Below are 24,266 nucleotides of genomic sequence, written 5' to 3'. Positions count from 1 at the left end.
ACTTTATCGAATCTTGCAAAAGGCTCCGTAGATATCGGTTTATTAGTCCCTGACGAATGAAAGCGTCTCTGGTAGACGATCGAAGAGGTCGAAATAAATGATTTCGATTCCTAATTAGGTCAACATCGGTTTCTGTTGCACTAACTCAAACTCGCTCGAAGGAAGGGTAACAGAGGAAGGAGATGGTAGCGGAGGAAGCAAAACGGAGTCATGAAAGATCGGTCCTTTTCTGCGTGCTCGTCTGCGAAGATTCGCAAAGATGCAAAGCGTCTTCAGACACGATACATCATATGTATCTGCTTTCCGATTCTGTCGTTCTTTCTATTCGTTCATCGGGCTGAATGAAAAAAAATGCAGAGGAAAAAAGAAAAACAGAAGATAAAGGGAGGAGAAGAAGGCGAAAAAAAACAAAGGCCGGAAGTAAAAAAAGTGCATGTGAAAAAAAGAATATAGGCGCGTTTCTTTACGTAACGCCGCGTTCGCAGCAAGTGCGTTCGTTTCTGCATTTTTCCGCGTCGTTCACCAGAGTAAAAAGGCGGGAAAAAATGCGAATGGAAGAGATCAAATGACTACACAGAGACAGACTTTGTTATCGAAACGTTTCTATATCTCTATCCATATTCATCGACCGCCTTTACATTTGTATGACCTCTCAGCGCGCGCCACGCGTAATAAATGCCCGCGTTGCATGGATTATTAGGCCCGGCAGCCTCTTTCTCTCACTGGACATATTATACCTCTGATCAATGACCAGAAACAAGATACCTGTGTGCACGTACGCTTTTGCTGGCCGCGGTAAATAAAATGATGATAACGATGCTGTAAAAACCGCGGCTCTAATCGGCTGCGTAATGTTGCAATGGCCACGCGTTTTAGTTTGTCGCGCTCGAAACATTTGAATATCAGTTACGAAGATACGTGAAACGTATAAAAGCCATCTCGTTCATTTTTTTAATTATTTTTCGTTTCATTTCAAAATATTGCGTGCAAACGCCTTGATAATGCTTTATAAGAACCATAATCTAATCTCCAACCGCTTACATAATATTAGAATGGCATTATCTTACGTTCCTCTCAGATACGATTCTTCGAGACGTACACGTAATGTCGAGACTTCCAATAAATTATCGTGCCGTTTAGATTTCCTTTCGAAAACGTAGAACTGAATTTTCTTCCATTATTATTACACTATGGATGTTTATCCATATTCATATTTTCGCGAACGTTTAGCTCGTAACTTGTAAAATGTATTTGTTTTATTGTAATAAAAAACTTGTTATTATTATATTATGTTATTGTTATTATATATTGTTATAAAAGAGAATTTAATAGTATTGATAATCGGTAACAATTGTAAGCGATTTTTGTGTATCTACATCTGAAATATAGAGCATACGTGATTGGACAATGCTTCGCAAGAAGTACGATTTAATTGACAATTAGTCTCGTGATGTAATAATATTAATTAATATTGCTCTTAAGAATATGCTTATAATTCATTAACGTGACTATAGTTAGCGACTAGAATCGTCTTCGTTCTGTTTGACTTCGAGAAATAGTAGCTTCTTTCCGACTGTAATATCTACGTCTGAAGCACACAAGGGGCCGAGATAAGAATGAGACAAAGGATTTAAAGCATTTGTAGCGAGGACACTGATAATTGGAAATTGGATTTGAAAATTGGCAGTATATTTGAAAATGACGAATATAGTATACTTATCTAGAAAAAATCACGATTATTCAGTTTCCACAAAAGAACGTAACTCGCATCTTTGTAAAATGTCGGCGTATAATTTTGGTGTTCGTAGTTAGTAATACAAAGTAAAATATAAGCTTAGTTTCGTTTAAGCGGTTTCATAAACTGCGCATCAAAGATCGCTGAATGCATTACGGTCGAACGAATTTGAATTGCAAAATTCATGTAGGTCATATACTTTGACTTTCGTCTGTAACTTAAAAGTACGTATTATTCTAGTTTTTTCCTGAATGCGTAACGTAAAGAGTATAATTATACCGATAATTGACAATAATACAACAATCTAATCGCAGATTAGTTATGTGACGCAATGATTATGATATTTAAATCTGCTGTATAACGTTTTCAAACTTAAAACTCCATTTTCTTGTCCATTTAACTTAACATGTCATCTATCAGTATAATAACTTTGCAACCAGAGTTGCTACAATGTCCACCGATAAGATCGATTATTATTTCTTAACTTCATATTTGCGTTTAAATTATGTTGCAGCCTATGATTAGATAAATACCATACAGTATTGTCAAATTTTCTACTATTTATCTGCGTGATAGCTCTTTGGAAGATGACAGACTCTTTAACAATCCGACAATCTTTGACGTTCTCTTTTTTCCTTCGGTATTAATACATTGTCAATTATTCGAATTGTTTATCTTCGTATTTGTACAAACAAGTGTAAAAAAATTTCATAAAGTTTCATGCGTTCGGCATGAAACACGAAGACAAAGTTCATCGTATCTAACCATAAACGTTATGAAACGAAATTTCTTACAATGATATATTTGTACATTGATATACTTGTTACAAACGTTACAATGTGGTAGATTACGTGGAATATCTGCGATGTTGAAGTGACGAATGTTTATTTTTAAGCAGATGATTTTTCTGTTAAAAAGATAAAACAATCTGAAGCACAGCAAATAGGAATATTTCTAAGTTTCGCATTATACGTCGTTATAACGTTATAGGACAATTAAAATGTACTATACTTCATGAAGTACCGATTAAACTATGTGCCAAAGCTTTAAAAATGTATAGTACAATTGGTATCAGCAATTGACGAACTATCGATCCTTATTCCAATAAGCTCCAACACTCACGAAAAAACTTAGTTGATGAAACAAGAAGCGAAACTCAAGAAATCATTTTATTTGGCGTGAAATACGTGGACGGGTCTATAATTACGTGTGACATGTCGCGTCGGTCCATACGAATTCAGAAACGTATGCATCGTCTTCACAATGTTTCTCGCGCGGTTGCGTCACTGCGAGGCGGACAAAACGTGCGCGCGCGCTATCCCCGAAGTGTCAAAACGTGCGAGCGCGGCCACACTCTTCGTGTATATCTTCGTCATTGGTGAAAGAAAAAAAGTCACGATAACGTGGTCCAGGCAGTATCAACAAAAAGAACACACGAACCGTTGTTGCGCAACCGGCGACTAACAATATGTATATAAACACTATACAACGGCAGAGCGTATCTCTCGCGATGATGCTCGCGCGAGCATGAAAATATATTCATGAGATAAGAGGTATTCTTGTCGAGGGAAGAAGTTTAGGAAAATGAAAGAGATTTTATGGGTCAACGGGGGATAATTGTTGAGAATTTCTTATCGCGTGGCTTAATGTGTATGGTCCTCGAAAAATAGATAATTAAATTTCGAAAAAATGTCCTATTTTATACGAATTTTTCGACTGCGTCGAACCTAATATGATCCACAGCGATGAATGCCTAATACATTGATGAAGAGCGTACGGGCAATCGAAACTTTGCATTATTTCGCACGCCATTTTTTCGCAGATGCTCGTTAATGAATAACCAAGTAGATAATCGAATGATCGTTTTACGTGATATCCTTTTAATCTGAAAACGATATATGTTGGAATGAAAGAAGATACATATACGTAAATGATAATTAGATCTGATAGCACGTTTGATATTGACATTATGTATGTATCTTGGATAATTATAGAACATATTAATTACAAATTATTTCCTACGAGTTATTGTTTGTTTTTTAAGTTGGTTTCCATTTAAATAAATTGTATGCTATTAAAAATTCGAAATTCTGATTCTTGTTTAAATTACAATTTCAGACGATTTTTCCAATCTGATTTCCGTATGATACTTCTCGGCTTAATATGGAAATATAAAATGGTATAAAAATTCTCAGAATATCTATGAGATAACATTTCCAACCTTCAACTTTTCAAAGCCTTTATTTTTTCATAAAAAGTGCAACATTAGTCAAGAATAAAAATGATGTCACATAGTGCAAGCCAATCTAATATAGTCTCTTATATTAACCTGTATTTCTATTAATTCACAGACTTAATCTAGAATAATATTCTGTATTTAACTTCCTCAGACACAGAAATGAAACGTTTTTACAAAAACACGTGCGACGTAGCTTATGCATTTTAACGCGAGCATGAGACATCCGTACACAAATATAACGTACGGAGCAAATCCGTCCTCACACAACTCATGATTTTTCCGTTTTTTCGATCCGAGCTGAGCTTGATCATACCGGTGCTGACGAAAATCTGTCAGCAGTTAAAGGTCTCGTCGCGCGGCTAATTAGCCCGAAAACAACGGCAAACTTCCAAAGCAAAAGAGAAGCCGGGGAAAAGGTCTGTGCTCCAATTACGACGTTTCCATGAGATCGATGGATACGCAACGACCGCTTTTTTACCGTGATCCCAAAGGCAAAAATAAAAAAGGGAAATAAAATAAAAAAGGGGGCAAAAAGAAAGAAAATTTCCAGGCTGCACTCACGTTTCCGTTTCTGCTTTCATCGACGCAACGCGTGTGTGTCCTGGTCGTGAGGGCAAATAATCGTCGATCGCTCAGCGGATACGCAATCGTTGATCTGGTTCTCTGTAAAGTTGCGCAGGTAGAGACGTTGCAACGATTTAAAGAGAGAGAGAGAGAGAGATCGGGATAGATTAGAGTGAGTAATGAAAATATTCGGATGCTAAAAAGTATGAGTGAGATGCGTGTTTATTTTTAATATCTCGTGAGTTGAAAAAGAAAGAAAAACGAAACGAAGGCAGAACTTGCGTTTTGATGGATGAAATAAGGAGTTTATTAATTCAGGAGCTATGCCAAACTTTGGATGTACCAAATCGTGCAGTGGTATTTAACTCTCAATCAGTTGAGTCATTGAAGATCACAATAGTACAGGTTATATTTAAGTTGGGTTATTTAATATTAATTGGTATTCTATATTTCACACGATATGTTGATGCTTCCTATCACGTAAAACATGGAGCACAAATTAGAATCAGGTATTTTAAAAGCTTGCTCCAATTATACTAATTGAGGATCTTAAGATTAAGAGCTAGACAGGCTGCTAAAGAGAATGGGAATAGCATCGATACCAAGGAGGCTTCTAAATTGCAGAGCAACGAATGGCACGAATTTAGTAGGCAAGCCTAATACAATGATTTTGATCTCGCTTTTGATAATGCTCGTGTGTGGGACAATTGCGCATGGGAGCGCAGGATTGTCATCGAGAAATCGTACGACCTTTTCTCGGAAGGTAATGAGGTAAGAGGCCGATTACTCTATAATCGACGTGCTCGTTGTGCCGTTACAACCGAGCATCCGTGGCACAATATGTTAGTGTAACAAAGAAATAGAACGAGATCTGTGTAGGGTAGTGATACCATGGTATCAGTGCGCCTTCGAGTCTTTTGTAACGCCGTGGTATCAATGTGTTCTTAGTATCTTTTGTGATACCGGTTAAAGCAATGTTGACGAAATGTTAGAATTAATTTTTTGATAAGTATCATCGTATTGTTGGTGAGCTGTAAATGGTTTTGAATTTAATCTTATATAAACGGCGCAAGAAACAAAATCGTCAAAACGAAACTCGTTGTCAGTTCATTCATTTGCAATTAATTTTGCTGTAACCATCGTTTCGTTTTCTACATCTGCATCTATAGTTTATCCATAAAATTTGTTCAAATTCCAAGTCACAATTGGATCTTCCAACTCTAATGATATCGGTACATTATTAAAATTGCAACAATATTTGGAAATTGAGAAATAGTTTCGTAGAATATACGCAAAATAAAACGTAGAATATGAATATATAGGTATGTACGTAACTTATAGAGAGATATAGAAAATTATAAAACGAAGGTTGGTTACTAAGATAAAATGTTAAATATTAATCCTTTGATTTTGTTTTCATTGAAGTTCCGCTGATGAATCGTACTGCTATTAATAATTCTTCGTTGGAGGATATCTCTGCTCATTTCATGCATATTTAAAAGGGTCTAAATTACAATCTGCCGATACTTCGGTGTCATATTGCGCTGCCACCGCGATTGCTTTCGATTTATCGGTGTAATAACTTTCGAAGACTTCCAAGCAGATATTGATTATTCATACACATGCGATGTTGTACCGCTTCATCGAAGATTGATTTTCGTAATTAATAGAAAACACAGCAAGACTGTTTCTATTTTACATCTACCACCATCTTCCTCGCCATTGATTTCTTTCTAATGGAAATTCATATTTTTATATAAAACGATCTACACGATCGCGTCTCTGCTTTATTGTAATTATTAATCGTTCGAATTAATAAAATTCCGATAAAAATATGATATTACTGCAATTGTGAAAGCGATAATCACAAAACCAAATGACTACGTAGTCTCTCAATACTTGCCACATTCTTGCACGCTAAATACAACAGTAAACGAAACAACGAGAATTTCCTACAGCTAGAAGTTGCTTATTCAAGTCAGAAATATTCTTTCGTGTAAATACAATCTAGCTTCATGAAAAATATCTAGGATCATGTAGAAATTCGTAATAACAGATCCTATTTATTGAAAGGGTAGAAAGATTTGCAAAACCAGACGATAAATTAACCGATAAATTACACGCAACGCGTAAATATCTTTTAACGTGGCTTCTGTTAGTACGTGTCGATCCGATTAAAAGGCTAAGTGTTTCGAAGTTACGACATACCGGGCCGGTTGTGATGTGGAACAACGGATTAGGTTTAAAAATAAACGAAATAATGTACTGCAGCGGGGAAAACAGATGTCGCTTTTCAGCCACCGGAATAGTGACTTTCAAATGCAAGCGGCGAAAGCGACGCGTAAATATCATTTATCGCCGGCTGTTTTACCAAAAGTCATCTAAGACGGAGCTTTTTCACTGTCTCGAGTCCTCTCTCTCTCTCTCTCTCTCTCTCTCTCTCTCTCTCTCGCGAGCAAATCGTCCGTAGCACGGAGAGTTTAAAAATTGCGCAGCCTTGTTCGAATATCGTGTGACAAAGCGTTCGAAGACGTATGCATTAATAAAAAAATATTTTACCGCTGCATTTAAGCGAGAACAGAGAAATGATTATTCGGTGATGTTTTTAGCAGAGTAGTCGAGATAAAGGGAACAGGGAAATATAGAATAAACGCGAAATATCTATTGACAAATATAAAAATTTAACGTCTCCCTCGATAATTTCCGATAATTAATCCTCCCGATTGTCATAGGTAGATATATATAATTCGCTTAAACGAAAACATTTGAAACTCCAAAAAAATTCCTAGTTATTTTATCAGCGGGGACAGAATTATAAGAACTAAAACAACATATGGCTCGAAACAAAAAACGACATTCGAGTCGAGTGGAACTATTTCTTAAGATACGCGATAAACTAAAATTTCAATAAAACTAAGAAACAGGAAGTTGCATCTCAATAGCAGCTCTTGAAAAAACGTTTGAGTCACTGTCTCCACCCCAATCCTTAGCAAGGACAAGGGTACCCACGCCAAGAAGTCCATCAAGGCACACAAGCACACAGTCGTATAGCCAAAGCAGATCGCCTTTCGTATTCCCTCTACTGTAAAGTCAGCTCTATCGAATCTTACTTGGAATAGTAATTTGTGAAATTCTAAGAAACCAATGCATATTCTAGATGTTTCAACTTCTTCGTGCTATTTAAGATACTTCCATTCAAAGCACTATCGTTCCAAGAAAGTTACTCACTTTTATGATATACAGGGTGGTTGGTAATTGGTGGTACAAGCGAAAAGGGGGTGATTCTACGCGAGAAAAGAAGTCGAAAATATAGAATAAAAATTTTTCGTTTGAGGCTTTGTTTTCGAAAAAATCGACTTTGAATTTTCGCTCGGTACGCGCGCACTGTATCACGTCTCGTTATAACGGATCTCTCACTGTAGATCGTTGTCTCGATGGAAAAATTAAAAAAAAATAAAAAAGAAATCTTTATTCTATATTTTCGACTTTTTTTTCGCGTAGCATCACCCCCTTTCCGCTTGTACCACCAGTTACCAACCACCCTGTATATTATACGTCTACAAAAGTTTTCAGGATCTTTTTATTCCTATACATATAGGCACCTTACAAAACATAAAAAAAGCTACACAAGTATAATCTTTATTTAAATTCCTTTTAATATAAAAATATCAACCTTTATCCGAATTAATTTTCTTACTATATATGAAGTTGCTTTTATGTGACAGAATTTATGACACGAGTATGCATAATATTCATGCATACCAACGTCACCGTACTCTCAACATCGTCTCAATTCGTACAGATTAGTTCCACATTCCTTTGGCCTCGCAGCATCAACGTTCTAACATTCATCTCATGAAGATAAAAAGCCGCATTCTTTGGTTCAAGTAGCGCACGCACGTGGCCGTTTTGATCCGCGACGAATTTTCGTTCCCTTGACTGCGGTCCTTGCCGGGCGGATCCGTATCCGCGCGGGCCGACACGCGCGTGTGCGTGCGACGCAGCCGAATGACGGGGGCGGCTGCCCGGAGAACACTAACGCGTTCCAGATGCTGCCCGCTTTGTTCCCATCGATGCTCTCTTTCTCTCAATGTCTAAAATTTTCTCCGTCTTGCCGTCTACCGAATCATCGACATCCTTCTCCGTTCGCCAGCATGTGCAGTCGTTTCACAACCTTAAGTATTTCCGTTCGATTGTTTTTGTATATTTACTCTCGCCAGGCATGCGCTCGGTTCTTGCCTCGCGCTTTGTTTGGTTACCCGCGCCACGAAGAAAACGTCATCTAATCCTTCTGGAAACGCGGTTCTGCGTTTCCGTGAACGATGAATCGCGACAAAAGTTTCGAGCGACGCGTGTACACGCGTTTAACATAAGCAAGAGTAGAATGAGGTTGTTCGCGGTCGTTTCGAGCGGAGTGTTTGGAGCGCGGAAAGCCGAGCGTGCGAAGCAGGACGAAGCGGAGGACCAGGCTAAGATTCGAGCAACTTGACACTGAACACATGGCCCCACTTCTCAAGCCCACACTCGGCCAGAAGACCCTCCGTTTCTTCTTGCGAGTTTCGCCCTTTGCGTCGCTGTGCCGGTATCCTTCACTTTTGTTCCAACCGATGCCGTTCCTCCTTTCTTTCACCGATTCTTTCGTGCTCTCGCATACCGATGCCCTCCTCAGTTTTTCCATCATCGAGATCTGGGCGTAGGAGAAAGGTCGAATTGAGAGTGTTAGTTTTAGTGACACAGTTTGGTATGGTCTTTTTTAGAGCAGAACGGATGAATAGATTTGAAGTCGCTAGGAGATTCGATGGGAATTTGGAGCAAGAATTCTTTTGAATTAATGCGGAAAAAATAACTGTTAGACTGTAGATTTTTATACATTTATGGGGAACTTAAAGATACAGAATTGCGTAGAAAACATCGTACGATGTTTCTTATAATATTTAGCAAGTGAAACAAATGTCTGCTTATGTCCTACATTTTTATTTCTTTTCATAAAGATATAAATGTGTATCGATATTTGTCCTATAATTGTTTGTAATGCCGTGTTCTTTTTTGACGTTATGAATATTTTAATAGTATAACATGAAGATCTTCATAATTTCATCGTGGTGTTCCGTTAGTGTTCTTCTAGAATAGAGTTGGCATAACAGCTTCGGATTGTTATTACTGATAAAAATGAAATTCCAATAAAAAGAAATTTTTTAGGAATAGTGTGAGAAGAAAATATTGTTTGAAGTTCCATTTCAGAGATGATGTTATTATGTTGCATCGCAGGGTTAGAAAGAAATGCATAGCATGGTAGAAAATTATGGCAATGACGAATCAGTTCCTGTAAACAAGATATGCTATCTGCTACTATTGAAATATCAATCTGTTTCTCGCTACAGATCAAGATCTTGTCATTAATTTTATTTCTTTTATTCACCTTGTTGACAACTATAAACTTCTCGCGACAATGTTGATTCATACCAGTGACGGGTATGATGGTCGTCGTTTTTCAGCTTAGTTTGATTCATGATGATCCTTCGTTGCTAAATAATAGCAACAATATATAAATAATAGCACTAGGTAAATTAATTTTAGACGCTTACATATTATCCTAATATACACACGCTATATACACGCAGTAAAAGAAGTCGGACTAATTTTTTAAACTTGTGATTTCCAAATTATGGACATTTACAAACTTGTAATGTTCCAGAAGTAAAAGTTATTATTGCGAGAAAACTGTACCAGTGCTACACTAAACCACCACACTAAGTACACCAGTGCTATATTAAAGAAATAACAAGTTGAAAATCTACTATTTAACACTTCATTTTTATATCTGACCGGAAACACAAGAAATCTTGAGCATAAAGAAATAATTATTCATCAAGTTGTTCATTTCGCTTTCGTGGTTACTTTATTACACAATCAAAGAATGAGAAAAAGCTTCAATAATAAACAACGGAAAAACAGTATTTACATTTTCCGTATCACGTAAAAAATTTCTATTTGCTAGATGTTATTGCACAAATTTTCCATGACGTTGCAACTTATCACAAATAATAGGACTATAGTTTCAGCGTATCTCGAGAGCATGTAAATGTCACGAAGCTGCAAGCATCAGCCGCATCAGTCGAGCATAGTCGGATGCCGACAACGAAATATGCTTCCTGCGTTCCGGAAAACAGAAGACAGTTGCATTTCGTTGAGACAGGGGTCGGTGAACTCGTCTTTGTAACATTTCCAAAACGGAAACGCGGGTTGCATCGGACGAAATCCGGTTGCCTGTCGCTACAGAAAAGTACAATTTTACGAGAAGTCGAATCACGTGTGGCATCTTGCTATCCATACTATTGATTGGTAACTGATTAGCAACTGTCCGTCGCATTTTTTTTTTTTTTTGAAACGATATGAATGATATAAGTCACTGTGTTGATATACAGAATGATCTTGAATACATAAGCTCACGAAAGTATTCGATCTCTTATAAACATTTTTTACGAATACGTTATGCGTGTTACAAACACTTCGAAATTCCATTAACACTATATGAGACACGGTCGTCATGATTATGTTGGTTATAACACATATGGAGATAAAGTTATAATATGTATGGACATTTGGACGTAAACTATGGGTATACAAATTTTCTGTGATAAGTTCACACGGTAGGTTCGAATACTTTTGTAAGCCAATGCCAGTAATCTTTAAGATTATCAGAGAAATAAACGAGTAAATTTCAAATGATTATGCATACTTAAACATCGTATGTAGAGAGAAATGTATCCTTATGTACATTCGTAACTCACTCATAATTCACAGATAAAACGTTAAGACACTCGACAAAATGAATTATATCTGGTAAAAATATCCATCTTTAATTACAGGCTAATTATATTAATTTAAAACGATTTGCATTTCAATAATTTAGAACCGCGAAAGACCGATCGTCCAACGAAATCGCTGAACAAACAATGCTCGAAACTTGGACCATCAATCACGAAATCACCCTGCATTCGAATCAACGTTCAAACTCCCTTTCATCCCCGCGATCCTCCTTTCTGTTTGTCGAATCGAGTTAACTCCGATCGACAGTGACGCACAGTGCGACTTCTTAAATGAATAATCTCGTGTCGATGAATCGATCGAAAGGGAGGCGCCATCGTGGGGCTTTCAACGTCGAAGAGAAAACAAAAAATCGAATCAAATCGTATCGTATACTGGGTTATGAATATCCCGCCGAATCACTGCGAGATAAGGACGTACGTATTCGTATGTACATGCGTTGCAACGCGCGTCGTAAAAATGATTTTTACGTAATGTCGGCCGCACATGCTAAACCGAGACGCCTGCGTTCTTTCTTCTGTTTCCACCTTTCTCCGTACATTTAATTGACAGATCTCTTGGCCACGCGTTTACCTTCATATTATTTTTCGCGTTTGCTCGACCAAATCAGGGAACGAGTACATTGCTGGTGCTCCAATTGTTCGAGAAACAATTTCTTTCGTTTGAAAAGGAGCCGTCGATTTTACTTGTTGCGTTTTCTTCGATTTAGGTTCGGTTTTCTACAGATTCCGTAAATTGTAAGTCTTTCTTAGTCTCGTTTGCTTGACGATAATATTTTGTTATAATTTTATTCGTGTGGTAATTTCGTGTATTAAGACGAGGCAGGGTTAGCCAAAACTTATTAAGATCTGCAAAAATCGAATCTTTTCTCGTAAATAAAGAGATAAAAATTAGTAGTAGAAATATTAAGAAATATACATACATCAATCTTTACTTATCGCTTCGAATAAAATTTACAGATGCGATTATTTAAATGAAAGTCTTCTTCTAGTATTGGTTTCTTATAAAACTAGTCATAATTCTACTGACATTAATCTATGTAAAGAAAGTTCGTCGTAAACGTAACTTCCTCAGTCGGATTGGGCATTCTTGAGCAACGTGATATATTCTCCTCTTGGCAGAGAGTATTTGTTTTTTCAGTAAGCCTGATCCCGTGCTAGATTTCGGATTTTCGGCAAAATGTAGGAATCAGGTAAAAGCAATATATCATGTAGACGTTTATGTAGAACATTCATGCGATCCAGACGTAAAGATATAGGTATGTACGTGTGATTTAGCGTGTAAACATATAAATTCGTGATTGATCGACGTATTTGAGGATCTGCATCGAGTTCACGGAAGTTGAAGTGTATCGTGAATAAATAAGAAAAGATCTTTTTTTATTGGAATTAATCAACCAGTCACATAGTCGATTACAATTTTTGATTATAATTTCAAATGGCAATTTAGTTAATTCTTAATTGTAATCCTAAAACAATTGCCTCACATCCTTATTGACCTTATTTTCCTCAATTCTCATTTTATCCGTTTAATATTGCATTATTGTATTGTATTATTATTTTAACAATTATTTTAACTATATTACCGACGAACCAAACCTCATTTCGTATATTCCGTACATACATCGTAACACAATGCACGCTTCTAAGCACCCAATTGCCTATTACAATGACAAAAGTTTCGCTCGCTGATCAGCGTAACGAGGCAGGCAAACCGGCTGGCCGCGAATATCGAGAGGCAGCGGCACAAAAGGCGCGGCATGCGTCCAAAGAACCACGACAATAATAGTTGCCGTCCGAAACGTCCAAAGGAATACATCAACTGTCTCACAGATCAACTAAACAAAGAACCCGTCTAATCTATCTAAACGTCTCCTCCAAAACCTGACAATTTTTCAAAATCAACCAACCTACGCATTCTTCTTTCTTCTTCCTTTCGATTATACCATCTGTGTGTTACAAAAAATACAAATAAAGGAAACTGAAGAATGGGAAAGGGTTCGTGCGACGATTCACGGAATTTTGACGAAAAAGTCAATCTACATGACGAAACAGGAAAGAATGACAAAAGATATAAATAAGAAATTTCAGAAGTTAGCCAAAGGATCCGGATGGAGACAAAGTTAGTGGAAAATTGGATGGCAAGGGATGACGAAAGACACAAATAAGCGACTTTACAAGTTAAGAACGGTTCGTGGGAAGCTTCGTGGTATTTACATATCTGAAATTTTCCCAGAGAAAATCGTGTCAGATACTGGAATAAAGTGGAAAGTGAGAAGAGTAGACAAATAGGAAACGAATAAGCGGAAATTAAGTAGGAATTACGTAAAGGTTCGTTCGCTCGAAGGGTGGCTCAAAAAGCAACGTGAAGGATGTAAAAAACTAGCAAAACATATAAATAAGAAATTTTCAAACCTAGAAAAGCATCACGCATTAATTCGTAGAACTTTTGCGAAGGAGTCGCGGCAGATAACTGCTCGAAGAGTGGAAAACCGCGTGGAAAGGGCTGACGGAGGTCCGCTGATAACGTATTCTCGGTACAGGGAGAAAGACTGACGGAAGATTGCTTTTACAGTGGCCGACAGCAGGCGTGTTGTCGGTTCTCGTGAATGTGGCTGCTCTCGTCGCTTCTGCATTTCTCCGTCGTCGAGTCGTGTCGTCGTGAAAACCGACGAGGATTCGGGCTCGGGCTCGGGACAGCTTCTCGAGGTTGCCTGGCTTGGCTAGCCTCTCTCTGACGATGATAGCGTCGCGACGCTACGACGTGCCTGACGACGCTGTTCACGGCGTCCGTGTTTGTGTGCGTATTTCGTGGTTCGGTGTGCGCGGGTGTGGTCCGCGCCCGCTCATACATAAACAAGAGATCGGCCGACGCGGCTTCAAAAGAAGAGACGTTAGCTGGGACTCCATTATGTAGAGCATATCCCACGACGGTCCTATAAAGAATACTAACGATATGGCTTTCTCTCCTTGCCAAGGTTTCCCCGCTCCTTCGACTTCGGAGAGCGAGCTTGAGAACCCCTGACTTCTGTTCGAAAACACTACCCTTCCGTTAGGAAACATGCTTGTTTTTCTTTTCCTTTTTTACGCGGGTCTTTGTGGTTGATTTTCCTTTAGTTGAGTTTTATTTAAGGGGTGTTTCGCCTTATTCCTTGCGTAGTCGTGGCGTATAATGTCGCGTATTAAATACATATCGAATAGTTTAAGATGGGTGAAACGATTGGGGAATGGTGATCGAGGGGAGAATCAATTGACTCTCGAGGATCGGAAATGGTCACACGTATCAGACAAATCGAGACATTTCCGATATTTTGGTAGTTTCTTCGTAGAGTTCGTAGATTATTATTTTAATTGTTAATCTCCTTTATTGAATTTGATGCATTTATCCAGAGTTCTGATCATTCGCAATATTTAAAATTTCTGAACACTCGATCATTCTATCGTATTTCACAAACAGCTTTTCATCGCTCACTCACACGATCTTCTTTACAAGCCAAAGATAAGGCGACAAAATTCGAAAGTGAGAAAAATGAAACTTGTAGTAGCTACCGATACAAGGCTGTCTCAACTTTTCCGCAATTCCCCCCAATGAATAATAACTTTTCTCACGACGGAAGATTTCTCCATCGCCTGATCATTCATCATTCTTTCAACGAAGCACGTGTAAACGTTGATTCACGTCGTGTTCGTCCGTATTATTTCTCTACCGCTTCTTTTGCTGCCTTTCCCGCGAATCATCGTGGAAGCAAAAGAAGTAATTGAGATAACGAGAACAGAGAATACGAGAAATACGAGAAAGTAAATTAATGATCTCTTATCGGTATTGTACGCGCGCCTCGAAGGCCCTTGGACTCCGACACCGCGAAATTAGTCAATAGCGCATACCTTCGTTCCTCGTATATCGCGTAATCAGTGCTTGCTTGACTTAATTATAAAGCACTCGGGGTACCAGAGCCGCTCCCATCGGTCCCCGGAATATAATGAATTTAAAATTTAAACCGCGATCGCGCACCTCCGCTTCCATTCTGGAAATTAGTTTGGCGTGTCGAACAATCGCGCATTTATATATTCTTTGTTACATTCTATTGTGTACAGGATCCGTTCTCTTTTTCTTTACTAATTCGCTAGCAACATCATTTCATGATCGCTAATTTTCTATAGCAAAATTTGCAATACGATTTAGTATAATGAATGAATCATCAAACCGTCACACTTTTGTTCTGCTTTCGGTACGTACGGTAATTAACAATGTTCATTGAACGCTTCATTCTGCAAGATTTGACTTTTTAATTAACATTTAAATTACCTATAGACGATAGCAATTGGTGTCTTGTCTGAAGTAATCACATTACACGTTGTTTTCTGAAATATAAAGAAATATAATCTGTTGATCATGTGTATATCCATGCACATCGTAAATCACACGTAAAGTATCGATTTCATTTCGTACGATCCCTTAATTTTTTCCCGTGTCGCTCAATTTTCTCTGAAGCAGCTTGGGAACTTCCGTTCCCCGAAGGTCCACTTTTCAAGAAAACGTCAGTGACCGCGCCCCTTATTAGACGTCCGTGTCCCCGAGGACGTCTCGTGTGCATCGCAAGAACAGTGACGGAAGTCGACTCCAGTCACGCAGCCACGCTCGAACCTTTCTTCTCGCTGCCCCCTCTGCACCAACTGGAATACACCATCGCCACCCCTGCGCTGCTACTTGAGCCCGAACAGATGCTGCATCCCCAAAAAACCACGCTCCCATTGTGCCACTAATAGAAAGTCAAGCGTCGGCTTACGGCTCTGGCTGGCGGTACGCGCGTTCGAAAAATTTCACTGCCGGTTATGCAGGCCCTTTAATTGGTCTCGACACGACCGAGGGGATCGAGAATCACCGATCGTGTAACGCGATTTTCGCGTCGATTGTTTCCGATTCGTTTTTGTCATCGAAAGAATGGCACGTCCTCGTAGAAAATTTAGTGAATCGTTTTGTTTTATAATAATCGGTTCTTCGAAGAAGCTCTTACATGGTGAATTTCAATTGATATTCGATGGTGTTTGGAGTTTGTGAAGTGTCATCGAAGTTGAGATCGTCGAATAAACAAAGTATTTCAAGTTGTATGTGAATATTAATCTTCCCAGAACAGAAACGCGTTTTGATGGCCTATGACGGTGAGAACACACGACTTCTGATAGGTGTGGCCGCAAAGTAATTTAATAAATTCAGAGGTGAATTTTAAATTTCTGAATTGGTATTTCATTCGCGGTAGTCACGAGTTTGTGACAAATGTCGTTGGGATCGAGGCTGTCGAGTAGTAATCGAGGTATTAGTTAGTTTGTAAATGTTTGATTGAATCGTAAATACGTGCGTACGAAGTGGTTTTCTTAGGCTGAAATGAGTTTGACTTATCGATGAAACAACTTTATTAATTACAGTCTTCGCTGTTCGGAATAAGACACTTCAGCAGAGTTTACGAGGCTTTGAGTTTCGCTTGTACAGATGTCTAGCGACTTGGAAAGCTTTTGATCGTAGAAAGTAGTCTTTCGGAAAATCGTTGAAACGGCGGAAACTGAGATGGTCGATACATTAACGAATCGATGACTTTATTCTCCTTTTACATAAAATCGAACTCTTAATTGCACTTCTTAAAATTCTATTTCAATTTTTATTTTAACGATTCGTTTGTAATTAATTTCTTCACTATGACGACTCAATTTTTTTCAACTACGCTCCAAATACTAGACAAAGCAGACTAATTCTGTTTTTTTTTTTTTTTTCGTACAATATTAAACCGCAAAATTCAAAATTAGAATCTAATCTCAACCGTGCTTCCATTATGGAAATAACTAAAATAATTCATCAAATCGTTAATTTTTAATTTTTTTATTTTCATCCCTGCTTCGATCCAACTACGTCGACCGTTAAATTGCGATTAAACAACATCGTCTCGAAATATAATATTCCATGTATCCGCGATTCGCGAGTAACTTTGCAACTTCCATCTCTGGAAAAAAACATATTTTCCCACTCTTCGTCTCGTTTCATCATCGATCTTTGAATACATAGAAACTACAATGCAGGGATCACGAGGGAGGCGATAACAATCACGTGTCGTCGCACTCGGAGTGGAAATAGTTAAAGACAGAAACCAAGCTCTCTCTCTCTCTCTCTCTCTCTCTCTTCCTCTCTTTCCTCTCTCTCCTTCCTTTTTTTTCTCTCTCCCTTTCCCTCTTCCTCTCTGATGTTTTTCATCTCGAAAAACGTTAGCACAATATCAGAGTAACACTCTGATCGAATCGTACCATTTCCTCGTTCCATTTCGACCAATACAGGAAGCAATGTTCGATCCAGAGCGAACGATAATGAGGCATTACGGTCGCATCTGCCGATGATATGCAAGCACAATTTTAAATGCAGCCATAACATTGGTTCCGATGATAATTTATCTATGTAATAAATGTAACTGGGATGTTCGACCTTTCCCGATAAGTCGAGGAGCATTGTATTCGCTCGTACGTCGAGAACGTAAGATAATTGCGTCTCGATTCTCGATTTACTATACGATCTAGAACCGAGAGCAATTTCATAATGACTCGCCACGATAGTCGTAATAACGCGATTAAACCATAACGCGATCAGTCTCATTTCCAACTGTATCTTCGTCTCGTTCCTTTTTCTCCCTGTTATTTCTCCGACACAACGCGCGTGCAACCAATTCTTTCCTATTAATTACTTCACTTCCCTCTGCTATCTTTTTTCCTTTTTTTACTTTTTTTCTACTCGACTATTGAGAAACTGGGCTCGTTGTTCCGTCGATTACATAGATAACTGCTGAACTTCCAAGAATTTTATATATTGCGGTGTTCGAAAAAGGGAACGACAAAAAAGGAAGAAATAACTCGAGGGAGTAGAATCGTTCTAAGAAACCGATTTCGAGAAGGAAAAAAAGAGACGAAAAAGACGAGGAAAAGGAAAGAAGAAGAAGGTTTATTATCAGCTTTTGTGCAAGTTTCTCTTTCATTGGAACGACCGGAACGAAATAGAACGCGACTGACATTTCCATCGGTGGAATATCGCGAATCGAGAGATAGCTGTTTGACAGGGAAAAAATTACAGAGAGACACGCTGGAAGGGAGAAGCGACCTCCACGCGTGGAAGAAGGAGCAGAAAAAAAAATTACTTGTGTAATTGCTCATTTCAGCAAGTTAATGAATCGGTATCTGAATGAATGAGGATTGCATGGCGGCGAGCAAAAGAGAGAGAGAGAGAGAGAGAGAGGAGAGGGCACTTGTCGAGCAGAAAAGGGGAGATCCGCTGATTTATCTCGCGTTCGCAACAGATGAGTCCACGGTTTATCGATGTCGGCCCACTATCAAACTCTTTGCTCTATGGAAGAGCTATGCACGTTCGAAAGCCCGAACTCTGATCTTCAAATTGTGTTTCACTAATTTCTTCGTGCCGATCGAGCAAACAAGCAGTGAAGTTTATTCGCTTTCGTAACGCAATTTTGTCCATTCGATAATCAAATGATATATTACGATTATTCTTGCAGATTGCGATTGTTCAGTCGTTTCCATAAAATATTTTCCATTTCCTTGCTCCTCGAATTTCACTAGAAAAACTCTTTGCGTGTACCATTTGCGAAAATACAAACGTACACAATGGGATTCTTCGAGAAGAACAAATTCGTATGTATTATACATTGGCGACGGGACGCCCTCCTCTTTTTCGCGATTTTCTCGCACGATTTTGGTCCTTGACAGCATCTGGCGGTTAAAAATATTTTTTCCTCGTGTTTTCGTTCCGCCTCCTAGACGGCCTAGGCTTAGATCTGCGTTTCGCGGAGTAATTACGCGGCGCGCGAGACCTCTTCCTCCTCTCGCTCTGTCCGTCCCCCGCGACAGAAATACACTTCTCTTCTATAAGGACGCTAGGCGGGCGTGCGAGCGAACAAGCGAACGAGCAAGAGCGCGTAATACGACGAAAACGTGCCGCGAGAAATCTAGAACGCGCCCTCCGTCACGTTTAGACAATGGAAATGCAGAAACGAGCCGCGGCAACGTGACAATGATAGAAGTACGGTCTCCGCGTGAAATTTATCTCGCGATTTCACGCGGTCTGCACGAGCGCGCACCACCGAGCCGGTTTCCTGCCGCGTCGACTCGCGACAGACGCTGATATTTCATACGACGAAATTTTTATTACAAAGAACTACATACGTTGTATGTTTTATTGTTATAATAGAAAAATTTGAAGATGTTTTGATTTTATAGAATTATTAGACTTTAGGGAACGATGTTGAATTAGACGAGTTTTTGGTTTGAAATGCTGTCGTTGTTAATTAGTATGTCGTGTCTAGCATGTTTTTATTCCCCAAGGCATGTTAAAATATTAAAAATCTTCTTTGTTTTTTGCCGTTTCAGTAATATTACAAAAATTGTTATGAAATAATGACTAAATAGCTTAAATTGAATGTGAAGAGACAAAGACGGGAGGAAAAGGTAATAACGACGAAACAACGTTTCGAAATTTTAGATAGGACGTTTGAAGCAAGGACCACTATTGAACACTTATGGCGAAAAATATTTGTCTGAAAGAATCTCTTTACCGAAATTTAAAATTCGATAAAAAGCTGAATAGAAAAATTGTTTCGAATTCAAAATGCTTTGAGGCCCGCAAATTCTTAATTATGTTATTTTTTCTAAAAATATAATGAACGTCAGAAATATTCCCCTTATCCAAACAGTCACATCTGTTGGTTGGAATAATAGAAATTCTATCATGTGGATGATGAAATTGCGTTATAACATGTAAAGTATCTATTTTCCTTCTTTCAAAACGTCCGAAATAAAAGCATTTCCTGTTCTTAACGAGATAACCTACGCGATTAAAGTATTTGCCGTTGAATCGAAGCATTCTTACTAACGAGTTCATACGCCTTGACTTCTATAAATTTGTAATAGACATTTTCTGTGTATCTTGTTTTATAAAATTGTTTAGATAGTTAATGAAAGTGATAATTTATTGACGATAAGATCCTCTTCCGGCTGAAAGAGTTTTGGTGCAGGCAAAGACCGACTCGATATAAATAGAAGCATTGATTTTGCTACGCTTTCTATCTTACGCTGCATCCAATTTAAAACATTGAACAGCCTACTCGCACTTTTTAGTGCAATGAAATTTTTTTCTTTTTTCAAAGCGTCGTTGCTGGACTTTGAGCTGTTCCGCGGGTTAAAGAGTTTAGCTTTACACAAGCCTGTTCAAATTACTCGGTTTCTCCTTTTAATTAACCGACTAAAACTTGGTTGCCTCTTTTAACCAAAAGACGCAAAGTTTCTGTGTCAAAACTCTATGCCTTTTTTCTTTTTCCATTTTATTCTTCTTCAAAGATACGGATCCTATTCTCTGGAAATTTTAGTTTCAAGCGAACAAAATTTGTACGTAAGCTGTTAAGCATAAGTAATTACTCGACTCGATAAGTAATTTCCTATTCTATGATTAATAACTTTTCGTTCGCCATCAAATAAAATTGTTAGATTTTTTTATACAGTTATATTTTACGGTTACGATCAATTAAATTGAACTCTAACACTTACCCATGAATGAACTTTTGCTAATTGACGAAGCTTTCCCAGGAATAGATGACGTCGATCAACCATTCCTTCCGTAAAAGTTGAAAGTCCCGGACGTAATAACGCGTCTTTAAATTTCGGCCAATGTCTCTGACGTAGTACTACGTCTTTTGCTACGTATCTTATCTGAAGAGGCAAAGGCTAAGACGAAGGACACTCGAGCTACGAATATGGTTGCTTACGGCTTACGCAATCGATTCTTCACTTTAAAAAGTCTGGCTCTTGACAGTACACGCTGACGAATAAGAATGGCCGTTCGGTTCGTACCGAGAATATTTAGATGTTAAACACTAAAAACGTATAATCTGCGTGAAAATAGCTCCTCTCTTATGTCAAACGCCGTAAAAGTATACGAATACAAACGGAGAAGAAATTCGGCATCTGTACCGCGATTATCTCGAGTCCGGGATCAACGAGGACACCCTATGGACTTTTGACCATAGTCTGCTCATCCTAAATTCATCACGCAAGACTATTAACGTTTGGATCAAGCAATTGAAGTGAAAATTCAGAGCATAAATAATTATCTGTATTTTATACGTTTATATTATCCTGCTGTGCGTATTGTCGATATTTATTGATGTTTTATATGAAAGATACTTTTTCGTAAAATTCCTCTATTTTAACAACATGCTACTCCAGCCACAATTCTTTCACGCATGGTCGATTCATCGGTGAAGAACTATACTGCTTTATTGAAATCCAGATTTTTCGGCCGAGCTACGAGCGTACCACATGCTGCTTCTCGCGAAGAAGCACGTGTTCACCGCACCCAATCATCGAAGAGACGCGCGCGTGCATTCGTGCACGTGTAGCTTACGCGTTTCTCGCGACCACACGAAAAAAGTAGTCTCTTACTCACGTATGACGAGGCAGAAAGTTATGTGAAATTCATCGACGCGTCCAGATGTCGATGGATAGAACGTTATCGTCGTGTTGAAGAAATTGGAGAACGCTAGGGAATTAGAATCGTACAGGGGTTGTCCGAAATTGGAAAAATAAGATTTCTTCTATAAACATCGTTCTGTCGGTAATTATCGACTTGAGGATTTATCAATAATTGACAAAACTTGACAATTTGATGATTTTTAATTAGAAGATCGGTCTAACATGAGATACCCACAACGTTCAATTAATAAACGTTTACGCTTTGTTCGTCTGCACGAGGTGGGTACATATTTCTGTTTGTAAAACAGGAAAACTACTTTGTTTCCTCGTAAAAAACAATGATGGAGCACAATTAATTGTATAATTATCTAATTTGTAGTTTTTTTTTAGCTTAAGAAACTGATCCGATCTGAAGTATCATCCCATTTCCGGATTGAATAAGCTCGTAACATTTAAACCGTGACTGCTTCTCAGAATCAGATAATTGTATATTATTTCCCTGGACGAAAGATAGAAACAGCGATGTGATTCATAAGTCGATAGATATCGGTTTGTCTATTTCATAAGTGAAATTAATTCTGCTCTCAGAAACTATTCTAGTTGTTAATTACCCTAGAACTAAAGTGTAATATTTTCCTTCTAAGAAGAGAATAAATATACGTTACGTATATTACCTCACGATCATTGTATTTCGATGGAATCTGATTTTAATTCGATTCATCTTTAGATTAAAGTAATACGCACTAAAAATTCTGACGTTAACAGAAATAGTTCTACGAAATATTCCTTCTGGAACTAACGTATATAATGTACGTCATTATTCCTTCATATTATGAAACACAAACATTCTAGTTTACCAGGAATAATAGCCAGGAAAACAATGGGAACCGAAAAAATCTCTTTCTGGTGATTGCCGTGAATGATTCAATTCCTCCTCTAATTTAATTGAGCACGGTATTTATTGAATATCGTTTCTTCAACTACAGGAAAAAAAGAAAGATTCCGAAAGAAATTAAATCTAATAGAATCTAATAGAACAATTTTCCTATTTCTAATTAAGTATAAGAGTGAGGAGAACTAATTTTACTGTCAAATGAGGCCTGATTTGAAGATAAAAAAGAACAATTTTCTAATTATGGAAAAAATAAAAGTTGTTATCCTTAGACTAAAGATTAATTGGCGTAAAACCTGAACTTTATACTAATGACTCATTTTTCTAAGGAAACAGATAGTTTTGTCAAGAAAACAACGCGATTCGGTCAAATATAAACATCAAGAGTGACAGTAAGAATAATCGACGGTAAATATTAAAAATATGTATCGTGTTCTGAAATAAAAATCACGCAACAGTCGATCCGATCAAATTTTTCGAAAAGAATGATCGATTTCAATAGAAGAACACGATTTCGGAATATCGGTTCGTCGGATGATTTTGGAGCTAAAAGAAGTGCCGGATCGTTGAGTTGACCTCGCAACCTTCGCTCGTCTTCACCAGAAGCCGAAGATAATCTGCCGACCATTTCCCCCGCCCGGCAGTAGCGCCGATTGATGGATAGACCGTGTTACAACACGCGTACACAACAATAATCCACGCTTAATAATCACGCTCGATTATTGCGCCTTATGTTCGATTATGTAATTCTCTACGGAGCATCACGAACTCTCGGCCGGGTCCGATCGATCGCGAGATTTAGATTTAGATTTGGTAATTTGGAGACGGAAATTGGTGGACTAGTCTGGACTAGAGTCCGTTGCTAAATTAGTGACAGATGGAGTTTAGACGATGTATTCGGTGAATAGGAGTAAGGAGACGATCTCGAGATTTCTACTGCTTGCCTGAAGTTGGTGTATATCTGTCTGTCCTTGAATTGAGTTCAGAGGATGGGTTAGAAGGATGGATTGGTAATAGGGTGCGAGATGTTGGTATAATTGTTTTTGGAACGATGGTATATATTTCTTGGTTTATTCGTTAATATTTTATTATTATTTATTATTTATTCATTAATACACGAAAGGATTATTGATCCTAAAATTGTGGTTGAGACTAAGAAACGAAAGTTTGCAATAATGGATGAGAATTTGAGATTCTGTAGAATTATTTTTAAAATGGTATCTTGTGTCTTCCGTTCATGGAATTAATTGTACATTTTTTGACTAATTTTTTTATATGAAAAATAAATATTGTAACCACGTATCTTTAAATTAGGTTTGAGAAATGACAGAGGAAGATGCATAGATAATTGCAGATGGAATGTTAGGGAGGTTTAAGTTAATATTCCTTAAATGACTTACGACGATCAAAGTTTCTTATTAATATTTAAAAAGAAGAGAAAGAATTTTGAGTAAAACCTCTTATGCCGCGTAATATTCTGATGACTATGAAAATTACTTG

At 38.0% G+C, this 24,266-nt stretch overlaps 1 protein-coding gene across 9 annotated transcripts in view; it reads left to right on the top strand.

Moving 5' to 3' along the window:
* Sox102F (transcription factor Sox102F) overlaps positions 1 to 24,266 on the top strand; it is a 236,849-nt gene that overhangs the window by 160,784 nt on the left and 51,799 nt on the right. The gene's annotated exons all lie outside the window — the stretch shown is intronic.

The sequence above is a fragment of the Bombus flavifrons genome, chromosome 2 (assembly GCF_040668555.2).
Source record: "Bombus flavifrons isolate JBK064 chromosome 2, iyBomFlav1_principal, whole genome shotgun sequence".
NCBI lineage: Eukaryota > Metazoa > Arthropoda > Insecta > Hymenoptera > Apidae > Bombus > Bombus flavifrons.
This window is presented reverse-complemented; position numbering and strand designations above follow the sequence as displayed.